The 18,043-nt window shown below is 33.9% G+C and overlaps 1 protein-coding gene across 1 annotated transcript in view; it reads right to left on the reverse strand.

The window, feature by feature from the left end:
* Positions 1-18,043, reverse strand: part of LOC143228960 (uncharacterized) — a 154,287-nt gene that overhangs the window by 79,211 nt on the left and 57,033 nt on the right. The gene's annotated exons all lie outside the window — the stretch shown is intronic.

An 18,043-nucleotide genomic window follows, 5' to 3' on the forward strand; every position in this document is an offset into this window, starting at 1 on the left:
ATTTTCACGCCTGAAGTCCGCCTTATTACGCACACTCGCGTTCTTTTGAAATCTTCTGTATAAACCTAAATCAGTTATGAAATGCCTTTTTCGTCTCGATGAAACCAAAATGGTGAAACGGTGGCTTAGATATAAAACTAGTTGCGTTTTCTGAAGTAATGTCAATTTTGTTTATCTTTTTAACAATGGAAAAAAATACTTCGAATGGCAGTACGGGATTTAAAAGAAAGTTCTTTTAAAGTACGGTTGATCTTCCGTACAGCATAGTTTAATGTCAACGCGTGTTTCACAGACCAGAACAATGTGTATTTGTGTGTATATTCTTATAGCAAAGCCACATCGGGCTATCTGCTGACCCCACCGAGGGGAATCGAACCGCTGATTTTAGCGGTGCAAATCCGTAAGACTTATGACCAGAACAGAAGTAACTACTAGGACGCGATGCTTTACGGCCAAACTTTTTGAAGAACCTCACATCAGTTCTATTTTATCAAATCATGATTGAAGAAAAAAAAATATTCTTTTTCTTTATTACAATATCGACAAGTGCGTTAAAAGTAACATACCAAAAGATTGTATGATTTTGTGTGCATAATATTTTAGCAAAAATGCGAAAGTTCTCTGACTATTGATTATTACATGATGACATTCAGTAAGTTTGGTTACAGTATACATGAGATCATAAAATAAACTGAATAAAACGTGATTAAATTTCCTCATACAAATACGTGAATAAATATCGCTTTTTTCTTCTTTCGATATGCAGGGGTTCGAGTCCCCTCGGTGGACTCAGCAGATAGCCTGATGTGGCTTTGCTATAAGAAAAACACACACAATCTTTCGACATGACCTGAAGAAGAGGAACCGTTTCGTTGCGCATTGCTCGTTATATATCTACCTATATATATTTAAACAATTTTCCAGGACCCGTGTGTATTGATTTGAAGTGAGTCGGTGGTCCTCTGAAATAGGCACCAATAGCCGCTATGCACAGCCTTTTACGTGTTAAGATTAGTATAGGAACCATGCTTTAGGTTCACACGATGAGCGCCAAAATATTGTTTCTTCGCAGAGCCAGTCTACAAGACTGTGTTATTATCTATTAGGTTATCCGTCATCAAAATCACATTAAGGAGGTCTAATGACGTGGGGATAAAAGTGTGTAATGGAACGACTTTACTTCAGATAGAATACATTCTTTAAAAACGAAAAATAAAAAAGATACCACAGTAGCTCACTTGTATGGATAATCAAAAAAAAGATAAAAAAGGATTCCCGGATATATTTATATATATATAGTGGTATGTGTATACGATAATTCTAAAGCTGTGTATGTCCTAGGTCCTCCAATTATTTTCTAGGCTGTAGAGACAAGTATTATTTTCTGATTGTTTTTATTTTCTTTCTTCTTACCCTGCTAAACCTCTCTAATGATTGGTCAGATTGAGATACGTAACAATAACGTCATTTTTTGTCCTCTGTCTAATCAAGTTAATGACTTCAAGTGTTCCACTCCCGTTAATTTTCACACCTTGCTTCCTTTTTATCCTTTGTTTAATGTTGTACCTTTCGAATCTCAAAGAGAGTGTAGGCTATTTTCTCTTTTATATATGAGACACAATTGTTTACTTACCTGTTCGTCCGTTCGCTCGCTTGCTTGTGCCTGTATGTCTGTTCCTTTTTTCATACCAGTCAGTATGTTTTTTTATTCATTAATTTACCAGTTTGAATGCGAAGGTTTACCTTTGTTTTCGAACATCTGCTTACCAACTTGTGCTATAGTAGCCTTTCTCTCAATCAGATCTGTTTGTTTGTTTTTGAATTTCGCGCAAAGCTACTCGAGTGCTATCTGCGCTAGCCGTCCCTAATTTCGCAGTGTAAGACGAAAGGGAAGGCAGCTAGTCATCACCACCCACCGCCAACTCTTGAGCTATTCTTTTACCAACGAATAGTGGGATAGACCGTCACATTATAACGCTCCCACGGCTGAAAGGGCGAGCATGTTTGGTGCGACCGGGATTCGTACCCGCGACCCTTAGATTACCAGTCGAACGCCTTAATGCACGTGGCCATGCCGGGTCTTTCAATCAGATAGTCTTATAACTATTCAATCTTCACATAATACTTTTGACATTTTGTTTTAGCACGAGTAAAAATCAGTTATATATATATATATATAGTTGTTTTAGGCCTCTGGTTGACTCAGCAAGAAAGTCTTTGTTTGTAGTTGAGCACAGAGATATACAATGGGCTATCTGTACTCATGATTATCAAAACCTAGTTCCTAGCGTTGTAAATACGCTATGCCACTTGGGGAAGGCGTAAGTATGTGGGATTGTAACGCTAAAATTCGTGTTTTGATATCTACATTAGCCAGAGCACAGATAGCTTATTGTGTAGCTTTGTCCTTTACAAATAACAAACACTTTCTTAAGAATTTATTGGAGTGTTCTCTGAATATTCAAGCAAATTTGATCCTTTCAAAGGTCACAAAACATTTCTCGTATTTAATTTTTCACTGGTCTCGAGATTAGGCGAATAATACGTTTGTTTCACTGAACGTTTTTAAATCTTAATGTTTTTCACGAAGCTCGTAGCTATAAACACGGTGTAAAAATACTTTTGATATTTGTTAACACTTTCTTTACACAACATTTTGTTGTTGTTTTTAATATAATTACAATGGGCTTAAATGCTTTCTGCTTTTTTATTACTACAACTTCTGAAGTTGATATCTAAAGAAAAAATTAACTAATTTTCTGAATTATCATTTAGATACTATTTATAAGGAAAGAGTGAAATAGAACAATAAAGTTAACAGTAGAAACTCATAGTTTTCTAAAAACAAAATCACGTTATATGTAAGTGTATATAACATCAAAGTTCCCGTGTGGCTCGGCTGTTAACTTCACAGCTTGTAACACTAACATTTGAGGGTTCGATTCCAATGGGCCTAGCCAGACCTTCTGGCTAGCAAGCTGGAATATTGAGTTGAGGTAACAACAAAAAAAATCGCGTTCCGCAATGTGGGGCTGTGGGTGCGTTATAGGACTGACAGTCAAATTCCACTACTCGGCCCCATGTGCATATGCCCAAGAGTTGGCAGTAAGCAATACTGGCTGCCTGTCTTTCTTTTAGTCTGTCTATTCAAAGTTAAGGACGGTTATGACAGATAGCCCTCGTGCAGCTTTGTGCAAAATCTGACAAACAAACAAAAGTCGACCGTCGCAGTAAATACAAAACAAATAGTTCACAGTGCAAATGTAACTTTGTGCTTAACAAGCAGCATTGCTAGTGTTGATATTCCTAAGTAAATATATACCACAATAACAGTCACAATGATACCATTGATTTCGTTGATTCTTTTATAGATATTTTTTCTCCAATATTACAAGAGAACACAAGCAATGTTGTTTGACGTTAAGCACAAAGCTAAACATGTGCTCTGCCCACTACGAGTATCGAAACCCGGTTTCTTGCATTGTGAGTCCGCAAATACACCGCCGTGCCAGTGGAAGGCCGATGTGTCTGTAAATGAGACATTTTTGTAGTCACACAGCTGAGTTCTTGTGACTTTGAGTCTGTTAATTTTATGAATTTATTTCACTTTAAATGGGTATTTCTCTGTTTAGATATGTAGCTACTGTAATTTATTTCATTTTAAATGGGTATTTCTCTGTTTAGATACGTAACTATGGTAATTTATTACATTTTAAATGGGTATTTCTCTGTTTAGATATGTAGCTATGGTAATTTAATTCAGTTTAAATGGGTATTTCTCTGTTTAGATATGTAGCTATGGTAATTTAATTCAGTTTAAATGGGTATTTCTCTGTTTAGATATGTAGCTATGGTAATTTATTTCACTTTAAATGGGTATTTCTCTGTTTAGATATGTAGCTATGGTAATTTATTTCACTTTAAATGGGTATTTCTCTGTTTAGATACGTAACTATGGTAATTTATTTCACTTTAAATTGGTATTTCTGTGTTTAGATATGTAACTATGGTAATTTATTTCACTTTAAATGGGTATTTTTCTGTTTAGATATGTAGCTATGGTAATTTATTTCACTTTAAATAGGTATTTCTCTGTTTAGATATGTAGCTATGGTAATTTATTTCACTTTAAATGGGTATTTCTGTGTTTAGATATGCAGCTACTGTAATTTATTTCATTTTAAATGGGTATTTCTCTGTTTAGATACGTAACTATGGTAATTTATTTCACTTTAAATGGGTATTTCTGTGTTTAGATATGTAACTATGGTAATTTATTTCACTTTAAATGGGTATTTTTCTGTTTAGATATGTAGCTATGGTAATTTATTTCACTTTAAATAGGTATTTCTCTGTTTAGATATGTAGTTATGGTAATTTATTTCACTTTAAATGGGTATTTCTCTGTTTAGATATGTAGCTATGGTAATTTAAATGTAATATTAATTTATTAATTTATTAATTTCCAAAAAATAAACAAATATATAGTATATATAGTTTACTTGAGGGATAATTATTCAGGATAAACCAGCACAACTTTGCAGTTGAAGTTTCAAGTTAGTTGAGCACATAATACATCCTTTAACACGGTGTACACCGATCCTTGAAATTGAGAATAGAATTTTGTTTTGTCCCAAAGCTCTTAAAATATTACAATAAGGGAATATATCTAACTTTAATGCGTATCTTGTAGTTTAGCGCAATAAATAAGGTCTTTCTTTCCTTTTTTTAGGCTACTTTATATGTTGAACAAATAAATATGTATTATATAAAACTTCAGTGAAATCCGATTGATTTTGATGTAACATTTTGCTTCCAAAAAGTGCTTGAGAAACATTCTGAAAGTGCTTGAAATTGATATCGGCAGTTCATTACGAGTCATAATATTAGAAAACGTTTGCTTACTGTTATTTAGGCTTTGAAATGTAATTCTAAGAACTCATGTATGAAAACACGTTACATCATTTATATTCAATACTGACGAGGCCTCGTGTTCAATTCCAGACATCAAATTTGAAGTGATATTCTGAATGTTCCGATTCTGTGAAACTGTAGATTATAAAGCAAAAAAAATAAATAAATAAATAGACCGATGGAGTGGTACTGCAGTATAATACTTTATAACTAAAGCCTAATACGTCAAGTAGTTTAGTCATCTGAATAATGGAATAAGTCAAACGTATTTGCCAACTGTTATTATTTCAAAGCATTCTGCACAAATTACAGAAAACTACTTTTCCTCATTGAAACTTGAACTGGGACATTGGTGAATAGTGTCCTCGAACGTTTTAGACGGTTTATGGTTCGTCACCCGTTTCTGTGGAAAAAGACTCTCCTTTCTTGACAGTCGAATCCTAATTATCCGCTCAGGTGACAGTGGGAACCATTGTTGTACATAGCTCACAATCAAGAATGCTAAATATTGGGTTGAGGAATAATTCGTGAGCGTTTTTTCAAGTTAACAAAATATATTCATAAATGAAACGCTTTCGCAAAATATTTCATGTCATTTGGTAGATAATTTTTTGCTCTAATAGATGGTGTGTTTGATTTTCATATGTCTTTAATTTTTGCTTTCATTTTCAGCTCATTAAATGGAATGTCAAGTGGACAAAATCGAGCATTTTCGACACCATCTGCTTTTCGCATTTAATTTCTTGCAATTTCGTTTAAAACAATGCATACTATATACCTAGGTATTACATGAAATAAAGTATCATAATAAATGTTTTGGGTGTAATGTGTTCATGCATTGAAGTATTGTATAGTCTTGTGTGTAATGCTTGAATGAAATTATTTAAAAACGCTCACGAATTATTCCTCAACCTAATAGATCATCTGTAAGTGAAAAACTAAATTGTTTTCACATATTAAGCGTTTAAAGAAATATAGTCAGCTACAGATTATCAAAGCGATGCCAAAAAACACGTAATTTTTGATAATCCTGTACTTTTCGTGCTAATTTACAATTGTGTTTGTTGCTTCCCGCGTTCTCTGTGAATGTTATGCAATTTACATCCATTAGAAGAAATGACGATTACTGTAGATGCATTCAAGCTGAACCCATATCTTGTTACTTATTGAATTGTTCAACGTTCGAGTCGTTTTATTGTTCGTTGTTTTTTCGGATCTCTATTATAGCGATTCACAAAGCATTTTGAAAAGGTGTTTCAACTATTATACTCTGCGGTAACAAATCGTGCAGTTTGAAGACCATATTATTTTGCTATCAGCTCTAGATTTGACAATATGAGCGTCGTGAATATTACACTGTTCATTTTAGTGAAAATATGATTTTTGAAATGACCAAAATATCAATACAATAATCGTTGCGTTTTAGTGTTTACTTAAATGTTGCATAATTGATGTGATGGTTAACACAAGTGACAAGAAACATAACTGGATATTGATAACTTTAAATGGTTAGCATGAACAGCAAACAACTTGTGTTCCAAATGATCTTATGTTGTATTCAGTGGTTACCGTAATAATTAAAAAAAGCAACTGTAAACCTAGAGTGTAAATAGAGTCATGACTGTCTTATTTATCAACGTGAACAGCAGGAAGATTGTTGTACTTTGTTGTATTATATTGTCCATACGTTATCGGATATCTGTTTCAGTGATCAACATGACCAGAAGAAATGCAATTGTATTTGAGTTTCCACAAGCTGTGAGATGTTATTTATTTTCTATTTTCTAGTCATTAGCATAAACAGCAAGAAGATTGTTGTATGTTATTGTCCATAAGTTATCGGATGATTGTTTAGCGGTCAAAAAATGGGGCAAGAAACTGTTACATTCCAGTGTACATAATTTTGGTGGTTATTATTGGAAAGGTCAACATAAGCAATTGGGGACTTTATAACTGGTTGCCAATATACAGTTGTTTTAAGATTTAAGATCAGAGCACGATTTAAGAGACCAAATAAGTCAACAATTGCTTTACCCTGGTCTCACTCTATATCTGTACAAATTATATAATTCAATTTTTATGGACGATTCCACAGCTTTTAAGTTATTGTGCACGAACATTCACTTGTCGATTATAGCGCATGCGTGTCTTTGACGTCATGGTGATCCAACTAGTAAACACAAGAATATGCTTACATATTAATAGTAAAGTTTTAATCAAAACAACCAAAACGTCATCTGGGCGAGGCTGTAAAACAGTAAAAATGGATTTCTATGGTATGTTGATGTTATGCTGACGGCAGTGTGCTCATTTAGTTATTCTTTAATATTCTATTAAAACTATTTCCAGCAATGAAACTTTGCTGCCAATGTTTGAAAGAATAGCTTATGTATTTTTTTATATGTATATGTTTCACTTCCAGCTTCAGTTAACATTTATTTTGCTCTTTATGTGTCCCCCGCTGGGACAGCAGTAAGTCTTCGATTTATAACTTCAAAATCAAGGATTTGATTCTCCTAAAAACATACACACACACACGTTTTTTTCTGCCCCACAGTGACACAATGATATGTCTGCAGGCTTACATCTCTAGAATCCGGGTTTTGAGACCTGTAATGGGCAGAGCACTGATAACCCATTGTGTAGCTTTGTGGTTAATTACAAACAAATTATTTACGTATTTGATTTTTGATTGTTAATTAATAAGCATTTATTTTTTGTTCTTAAATATATACTTCTTCACAGCTCATAACTATATTTATTGTTTCATTGGATTCTCGATTCATAATTCACATGGATGCTATATCCTTAGGTGTTCGTTATGGACGGACGTATTCTAGTGGTTAGTGTGCTGGCTGTGTATCAGAAAGTGGAACGTTTAAGTCCACGAAATGCCGATGTACGCGTTTCACACTTGAAAATATTGGCGCGTTATTAAAGTAGCAGCCAATTACTTTATTTCAAGTAGTAGGTGATGTTAAGTGGTAGCGCTCCCTCTAGGTGGCAGTTCGAAATTAGGGACAGCTTACTATGTATGAACCTCATGGCCATGTGTCGCATAAAGTAACATTTAGTGTAAAAATGACAACTATTAAGCGTTAAATAATAGAAATATATATATTTAATAAACAGAATACTGATGTGTAGCTTCTTATTTTATAATTTATTTCACTTAGCATTATTTTCCTTCGGAAAAAAAACAATTTCTCAACCGTAGACAATAAAAACAAGAAGACACATATCTAGTGAGAATAAAATAGACTGTTACTGTTAATATAAAAAACTATTATAAAACCACTATTACCATTCCATCAATTCTTCCTCATTTTGTCCGGATAATTTTATTTAGTTTTTGTGTTGATGTTTAATAATTTTCATCACACTTTATTTCGTCTTCACGCTCAAACTTACGATAAAACTGTTTTCGTAGAAATTATTAAATCACTTCATAATAACAAAAAAAAAAATGTTATTGGCTGTCTTCCAACAGCATCAGTAGGACTGTGGAACATTTAATCTCTTACCGCTTGGTGGCAACGTTTCAAATAAGTCATATGTATGTATAATCATTGCAGTATTTATTTATTCTTAAATGAAGGGAACTTTTAACCACGAACCGGTTCCTTACGCCTTCAATACGTGTTAATCTTCATCTAATAACTTCTGCTAAACTAATGTAGTGCACGTGAGCAGCACAGCAGAAGTCCTGGACCCCTTGGAGTCCGCTCGATTTCCTGAATTGGTAACTCTGCCAACAGCACGCCCTTCAACACACACACACACACACGTACGTACAGATTTTACATTCGGGGGAAAAAGGAAAGAATAGTCAAATAAACTTCCAATACTGTCGAATCTCATTCAAAATTCACTCCTGGTTGGAATCCTTTGTAGTTCAGTTCGGCAAATATCAAAGGTGCCGGATCAGATGTATTAAAGTGACCGGCAAATTGAAGTGCAAATTACGTTTCGGAACAGTAAACCTTTATTGAAAGTTTTCAACCTTTGAAGATTTAACATGAAGGGGAACTTTGAAGCGTGGCGTCAGTGTTTCATTTGATTTGGTGTTCTAGTTTTGGAACGTACTATCTGTGCAGATAATCCGATTATAATATTTTAAAATTCACACGCAATGTCTAAAACAGAAGTATTGTGTTCCTTAATTACTTATAATAATCACTATATCTACTAAATTTTGAGCATGTTTTTTTTTTCTTTTCCGTATATCCAAAACCAAGGTTCTTTAAAATAACGATTTACAATAATACAACTCAAACCAAATTCAACAACCTTTTTTTTCCAACCAAGCAGCACTAAGTAAAAATGACACCACATCAGGCTCCCCTTTACACACCTTCAATGATGGAGGCAGAAATTGTTTTCTCTTGAAGAAATATTTTCCTTTAGGTCATGTTATGAATAACAAAATACAAGTAACTAGTGTTAGGATCTGAAAATATAAAACGTTCAGTTATAACAAACGCACCCGATGAATGGCTGATGTGGTCACCTTCGCCATCACATAACCTTCATCTTAACTCGATTAGTGCATCTCAGAACGGCTGGTGTGGGTATTAACGTTTTTAACCTCGGTAAATACATAATGAGAGCATTTTCTAAATATGTAACATCAACCGACTCCTTTTTCGAAGACTGTTTTAACTTTAAATCTATTCTTAATTAACTAAATCATAAAGCCTTAATGGCCAGTTTTGATGTAATCTCCCTCTTCACAGAAGTCTCAACAACTAAAGCCTGCAAGATAGCTTTAGAACTTTATATCAAAGACCCCAACCCATTGATACACATCCCCAGCAACAAATTAGCAACCCTTATAAAATTCAATACCACCAAAACTAACTTTATGTTCAATAAACGAAACTATCTACAAACAAATGGCCTAAGTATGGGGAATCCCTTGTCACCAGTTGTACCAATATCTTTATGACACAGATGGAATCTCAAGCGATCAATTCAGTTTTACACCCACCACTATACTGGTACAGATATGTTGATGATACAATTACTGGATTCACATCTACAGAACACATACTTAGTTTTTTTCAATCATATTAACTCATACACCCCAACAATAAGTTCACCCATCAACAGGTAAACAAACAGTAGCCAAATAGCATTTCTCAAGAACCGATACACAATTCAAAATATAAATACACAGAAAAGTTACCCATACTGGAGCATACATTTCCTGAGACTCCATACATAAAACAAAACAAACACTCAACATGTTAAAAAACAAAATAAACACAGCCGGTAAACTATGTTCACCCCATAAAATTAACGATGAAACCAACAAAATAAAACAATACCTCATCAACATCAATAAATGTCCTTCAAAAACCGTTGAAAACATTATACGCACACACAGCTAGATCAACAACAAACAAACAATAATAAATCCCAAGATACAACAAACTAAAAATCTTATATTGCTGCATACCATATATTCCCGATATCAGCGAAAAATAACCAACATTTGGAAGAAACTTATAACAAAGTACAACATTCCAGTAAACACCAAATTTGTTCAAAAACCAGGTACCAAACTAAAGACCATACTATGTAAAAACTACACTGACAAACACAACAACAACATTATTTACAAAATACAATGCAACAACTGCCACGACTTCTATATTGGAAAAAAAAACACAAAAATGGAAAGCAGATTCAAAGAACACAAAAAACACCTTCACACGTTTTTGAACACTGTAAATCAAATAAACACACCATAACCATAGAAAACACCCAGATATTAAGTAGGGAAACAAACGCAAAATCAAAGAAACCCTACTTATACAGTAACTAAAACCAAAATTACACCAATATAAAGGAACGCCTTTATACCTATAATAATAAATATTCTAAGATTTGTGTTCAACGCCCCTACAATCCCGTACCCGCTTATACTCTCGCCCGTAAGACATGTGCCCAGCAACGATCAGTTGCAAACACTCTCTTGGTCAACCTGAAAATGACCTCAGAAGGTCAGAACGTTATTCTATCAGTAAAAGTGTTAATACCCATTCTGCTTTATAAGTAAAAGTGTTAATACCCATTCTGCTTTATAAGTAAAAGTGTTAATACCATTCTGCTTTATCAGTAAAAGTGTTAATACCCATTCTGCTTTATCAGTAAAAGTGTTAATACCCATTCTGCTTTATAAGTAAAAGGGTTAATACCCATTCTGCTTTATCAGTAAAAGTGTTAATACCCATTCTGCTTTATCAGTAAAAGTGTTAATACCCATTCTGCTTTATCAGTAAAAGTGTTAATACCCATTCTGCTTTATAAGTAAAAGTGTTAATACCCATTCTGCTTTATAAGTAAAAGTGTTAATACCATTCTGCTTTATCAGTAAAAGTGTTAATACCCATTCTGCTTTATCAGTAAAAGTGTTAATACCCATTCTGCTTTATCAGTAAAAGTGTTAATACCCATTCTGCTTTATCAGTAAAAGTGTTAATACCCATTCTGCTTTATAAGTAAAAGTGTTAATACCATTCTGCTTTATCAGTAAAAGTGTTAATACCCATTCTGCTTTATAAGTAAAAGGGTTAATACCCATTCTGCTTTATCAGTAAAAGGGTTAATACCATTCTGCTTTATAAGTAAAAGTGTTAATACCATTCTGCTTTATCAGTAAAAGTGTTAATACCCATTCTGCTTTATCAGTAAAAGTGTTAATACCCATTCTGCTTTATAAGTAAAAGTGTTAATACCCATTCTGCTTTATCAGTAAAAGTGTTAATACCCATCATGCTTTATCAGTAAAAGTGTTAATACCCATCCTGCTTTATCAGTAAAAGTGTTAATACCCATCCTGCTTTATCAGTAAAAGTGTTAATACCCATTCTGCTTTATCAGTAAAAGTGTTAATACCCATTCTGCTTTATAAGTAAAAGGGTTAATACCCATTCTGCTTTATCAGTAAAAGGGTTAATACCATTCTGCTTTATAAGTAAAAGTGTTAATACCATTCTGCTTTATCAGTAAAAGTGTTAATACCCATTCTGCTTTATCAGTAAAAGTGTTAATACCCATTCTGCTTTATAAGTAAAAGTGTTAATACCCATTCTGCTTTATCAGTAAAAGTGTTAATACCCATCCTGCTTTATCAGTAAAAGTGTTAATACCCATCCTGCTTTATCAGTAAAAGTGTTAATACCCATCCTGAGATACGTTCTTACTTCAAGTTGGTTTCTCGTCATCAACAATTAACTCGATTACATTCATTTATTTTCCATTATGAAAGGTTTAGCTGCTGTAGTGTATTATCGGCGACAACAGAATACAGAAGTATGCTTATTTGCTAGAATATGAAAGCTATTCTTGAGTATTCACTTGTAGCCCAATATTTTAATGATTGTGCAAAATGTAAAACAAAAACAAACGTTTATATGAAGTGTTAGCCAAATAGTTTTGTTGCGTCATTAAAGAAATTCAGTGTGTTAGTAAATCATGATCAGTCTTTAGAAACATAAAGAATAACTGTATAACTGTGTAAGAATAACTGTATAACTGTGTAAGAATAACTGTATAACTCTGTGTAATGTTATTGGTTTAGCTCCAGATGAATATTTTTAAATAATATCGAATACTACTGAAATAAATAGATCCTATATGTTCATGCTGTCTCATAGACAGATATAAAACTATAATTATCAGAAGTTGTAGGTTATTGACCATTAGTAAGCCTAACACCATATAAAAACTGACAGAATCTTGTTTCCAGGGCTTCATTAACGAACTAAAAAATATTTACACCTTGTTTCTACGCCACCTATAGGAAAATTAATTATTCATTTTATATGATATTTTGTCCCTCCTTCTAAAACATTTAATTAATTAAATTGTTTGTAGTTAAGATCGATGTTATATGTATATAATGTACCCATCACGGGTATCGAAAAAATTTAGGGTTGTAAACCTGCAGACGAAACGTTGAGTCACTGAGAGGCTTGACTAGTTTGAAGGATATGCCTGTATTCGACCATGAGGTAATCGAAATAATATAAAATGTTATATCTTAGAACTTCCTTCCTGTGTATAGATGACAAAATGTAACCAATAATCGTTTTGTTCTTTAGCTTACTGCTTTTTTAATTTTTACTTCTTTATTACTGCATGATACAGTCACATAGAGCAGCACGTTCGAACTTATATCAAAAGGAAAATAGTTCTTGCTGCTTAAAGTCCATAGCCGAGTAAAACTTGAAACCTAACCTTATCATTCTATAATTCTACTGAATTAAACCTTTGAGTTCAAGTGATAAAAATGCAATTAGCAATGTATTATAGCCTCTGAATATTGACTAGCATACGCTATTCCTTTCCGAATTTATCGCTTAGGTTTTACAGGTTTACGCGATTAAAAACTTTCGATTTAATTTTACAGTTTTAAACAACTAAAATTTTTCAATATAGGTTTTACGATTTCACTCTACAGAACATCATAAGGCCTGGAAACATAAAGCAGTTAAAAAGAAGTTGTATATTGGAGTTACAATTATCCAATGTGTTCTCTTCCTGTGTCAAAACATTTTTCAAGGCGATGCCAAAATATTTCGTAATTACAAATTGATAAAAAGATTCCAACTATGTACATTGCTTCAAGTTATTTTTTAGCTTCAAAACTCAATAGATAAGTACAGCTTTCAAACTGTTTTATTTGATGCAAACCAAGGTGCAAAAGGAACTCATCCAATTAAATTTTATTTTCTTTCAAAAAGAACTAAAGCCAGCATAGGTGCAAGAGGAAATCATCCAATGAAATTTATTGTAAGCTATTCGATTTGTTGAAAAGAAATTAAAGCCAGTCAAGTTGCAAATGGAACCCATCCAATGGCATTCGTTGTAAACTGTTAGATGATTTGTTCAAAAAGAACTGACGTCAGCCAAAGTGCAAGTGGAAATCATTCAATGAAATTTACCAGAAAATAAAAAATTCTGATGTTCGATACATATTTACAGATTTGTTTATTCAAATATATTGCACACTCTTGGTATTAACACACGCTATTTGTATACCTATCGTGTTTCATAAATTTATTCAATGAACTGTATTTGAAGTCCTGAGTGATGGAAACTTTTGAGAAAAAATTTTTAGTTAAACTATTGTTAACTCTTTGCTGGCACAATGTATTTGAATGTAACCGGTGATTATGTATATTTTGTTCCCCAAATGATGACAACAAGATCGAAATAGTTTGCAAGACATTATTTGAGTTTGATTTTTTTTAGATTGTAAGTAAACTATAACTTGATTATTGGGTTAAATAAGAAAGTCATGTCTTTAAAGATATGGATAATTTACAGATAAAATCCTTAGGGTAAAAACTCTTGATACAGATGTAAAGATTCTTTCGTTTTTTAATGTTGCGCAAAGCTACACGAGGGCTATCTGCGCTAGCAGTCCCTAATTTAGCAGTGTAAGACTAGAGGGAAGGCAACAAGTCATCACCACCGACCGCCAACTCTTTGGCTACTCTTTTATCAACGAATAGTGAGATTGAGCGTCACATTATAACGCCTTACGACTGAAAGGGAAAGCATATTTGGTGTGACGTGGATATGAACCTGCGACCCTCAGATTACGAGTCGAGTTGCCTAACCACCTGGCCATGCCGGGCCCACCTATGATAAAAGAAAACCAGTTTAGTGAACAAAAAACAGAACTAAGACGTGGCTATGGTGCGGAACTTAAATGTCTGATAGAGAAAACGAATGTTGGGTCGCAAAGTCTGTTATGGAGTTGGACAAGAAATATTATAAAAATGGTTAGGCCCAGCGTCGAGTTTTAAAAAAACATGGACGATAGTATATCATTATATTATATCGAAGAACTTATTTATCTAGATTGAGAAAAAAATACACTAAAATAGGGCGTTCGAGGGATTGTATGTTTGTTTTCTTTGTTTTTTGAATTTCGCGCAAAGCTACACGAGGGCTATCTGTGCTAGCCGTCCCTAATTTAGCAGTGTAAGACTAGAGGGAAGGTAGCTAGTCATCACCACCCACCGCCAACTCTTGGGCTACTCTTTTACCAACGAATAATGGGATTGATAGTAACATTATAACGCCCCCACGGCTGAAAGGGCGAGCATGTTTGATGCGACGGGGATGCGAACCCGCGACCTTCGGGTTACGAGTCGAACGCTCAAGGGATTGTAATAAAATTTATGTTTTTCAAACACAATGAGCTGTTCGATTGTTTCGCACAAATTGGCACAATGGATACCAGCTCTCGGGCATTCCATAATTTTGTATAGGTAGATTTCAAGAAAAGTAGAAAGTCGTGAGTCTGCGGCTTCACAGCCCGTCGCGATAACCATTGGGCCACGCCCAGCTTCTGAAGAAATGAAGATGTATGTCGGTAAAGATGAAGAAGACACACAGAACCAGGGCAATACATATAACGCCCATTTGAACACGTTTTTGACCTGAGAGTTTGTATTTATAGAATAGGATAATTAATTTGACAGAAACCGTATTCAGTACTTGTTTTTAGATATTCCAGTTGTACTGTATTTAAAAACGTATCGTGTACGTGAATATTAAAACGTGCTAATGATTTTCAACTGAATTACTTCTAAAAAAATTAACACGTGTGAAATTTGGTGTACTGTCCTAAGAAAGAATTTTCTCATGGTCTCTGTTATGTTCTGTTGTATTTAATATATAGATAGTGAATATAAAAGTGTATTTTTATTTATGTTTCAGCGATGTACAGAATATTGATTAAATTATAAAACGAAGCACATTAATCTTAAATTAGCTATTTTTGTTGAATTTTACAGGTTTTAATGATATAGTTAAATTCAGTGTGATACTTTTGTTATATAGAAAGGATAATAATAATAATATGATGTTTAGTTTCTTATATAGATAGAATAATTGCAATATGATGTGTGGTTTTCTTATGTAGGTAGGATAATGGCAATTACTGTTTAGTTCTCTTGTATATAGGGGGGATAATAACTACATGATATTTCGTTTATATATCTATATATCTATAAGGATAATAACAGTGCTCTGTTCACTTCCTACAAAACCAAGTTCAAAAAGCGTATCCTCTATTTGACCTTGATGAATAATGACAAAATTACTCTCAAGTTAACTCGCTCATGTGTGCACTATCAATCTACTACACTCATTGCTAAGTTAGTACATTCACATGTGTACACTGACAAGTTAGTACATTCACGTGTGTACACTGACAAGTTAGTACATTCATGTGTGTACACTGACAAGTTAGTACATTCATGTGTGTACACTGACAAGTTGGTACATTCATGTGTGTACACTGACAAGTTAGTACATTCATGTGTGTACATTATCAAGTTAGTACATTCACGTGTGTACACTGACAAGTTAGTATATTCACGTGTGTACACTGACAAGTTAGTACATTCACGTGTGTACACTGACAAGTTAGTACACTCACGTGTGTACACTGAGAAGTTAGTACACTCATGCGTGTACCTTACCAAGTTACTACACTCATGTGTACACTGACAAGTTAATACATTCATGTGTGTACACTGACAAGTTAGTACACTCATGTGTGTACACTGACAAGTTAGTACGTTCATGTGTGTACATTATCAAGTTAGTACACTCACGTGTGTACACTGACAAGTTAGTACACTCATGCGTGTACATTGTCAAGTTAATATACTCATGTGTAAATTTTCAAGTTAGTTTGCTCATGTGTACATTGCCAAGTTAGTACACTCATGTGTACATTATCAAGTTACTACACTCATGTGTACACTGACAAGTTAGTACATTCATGTGTGTACACTGACAAGTTAGTACACTCATGTGTGTACACTGACAAGTTAGTACACTCATGCGTGTACATTACCAAGTTACTACACTCATGTGTACACTGACAAGTTAATACATTCATGTGTGTACACTGACAAGTTAGTACACTCATGTGTGTACACTGACAAGTTAGTACGTTCATGCGTGTACATTGTCAAGTTAGTATGCTCATGTGTACATTGCCAAGTTAATATACTCATGTGTACATTCTCAAGTGTGCTCACTCATGTGTACACTGAGAAGTTAGTACATTCATGTACACTGGCAGGCTAGTACACTCATATTTGTACATTGCCAAGTTAGTATACTTATTTGTAAATTTTCAAGTTAGTATACTCATGTGTACATTCTCAAGTTAGTTTGCTCATGTGTACATTGCCAAGTTAGTACACTCATGTGTACATTGTCAAGTTACTACACTCATGTGTACACTGACAAGTTAATACATTCATGTGTGTACACTGACAAGTTAGTACGTTCATGTGTGTACATTATCAAGTTAGTACACTTACGTGTGTACACTGACAAGTTAGTACACTCATGCGTGTACATTGTCAAGTTAATATACTCATGTGTAAATTTTCAAGTTAGTTTGCTCATGTGTACATTGCCAAGTTAGTACACTCATGTATACATTGTCAAGTTACTACACTCATGTGTACACTGACAAGTTAGTACATTCATGTGTGTACACTGACAAGTTAGAACATTCATGTGTGTACACTGACAAGTTAGTATACTCATGCGTGTACATTACCAAGTTACTACACTCATGTGTACACTGACAAGTTAATACATTCACGTGTGTACACTGACAAGTTAGTACACTCACGTGTGTACACTGACAAGTTAGTACACTCATGTGTGTACATTATCAAGTTAGTACACTCACGTGTGTACACTGACAAGTTAGTACACTCATGCGTGTACATTGTCAAGTTAGTATGCTCATGTGTACATTGCCAAGTTAATATGCTCATGTGTACATTGCCAAGTTAATATGCTCATGTGTACATTGCCAAGTTAATATACTCATGTGTACATTCTCAAGTGTGTTCACTCATGTGTACACTGAGAAGTTAGTACATTCATGTACACTGGCAGGCTAGTACACTCATATTTGTACATTGCCAAGTTAGTATACTCATGTGTACATTCTCAAGTTAGTTTGCTCATGTGTACATTGCCAAGTTAGTACACTCATGTGTACATTGTCAAGTTACTACACTCATGTGTACACTGACAAGTTAGTACATTCATGTGTGTACACTGACAA

This window comes from Tachypleus tridentatus, chromosome 10 (genome assembly GCF_004210375.1).
Source record: "Tachypleus tridentatus isolate NWPU-2018 chromosome 10, ASM421037v1, whole genome shotgun sequence".
Taxonomy (NCBI): Eukaryota; Metazoa; Arthropoda; class Merostomata; order Xiphosura; family Limulidae; genus Tachypleus; species Tachypleus tridentatus.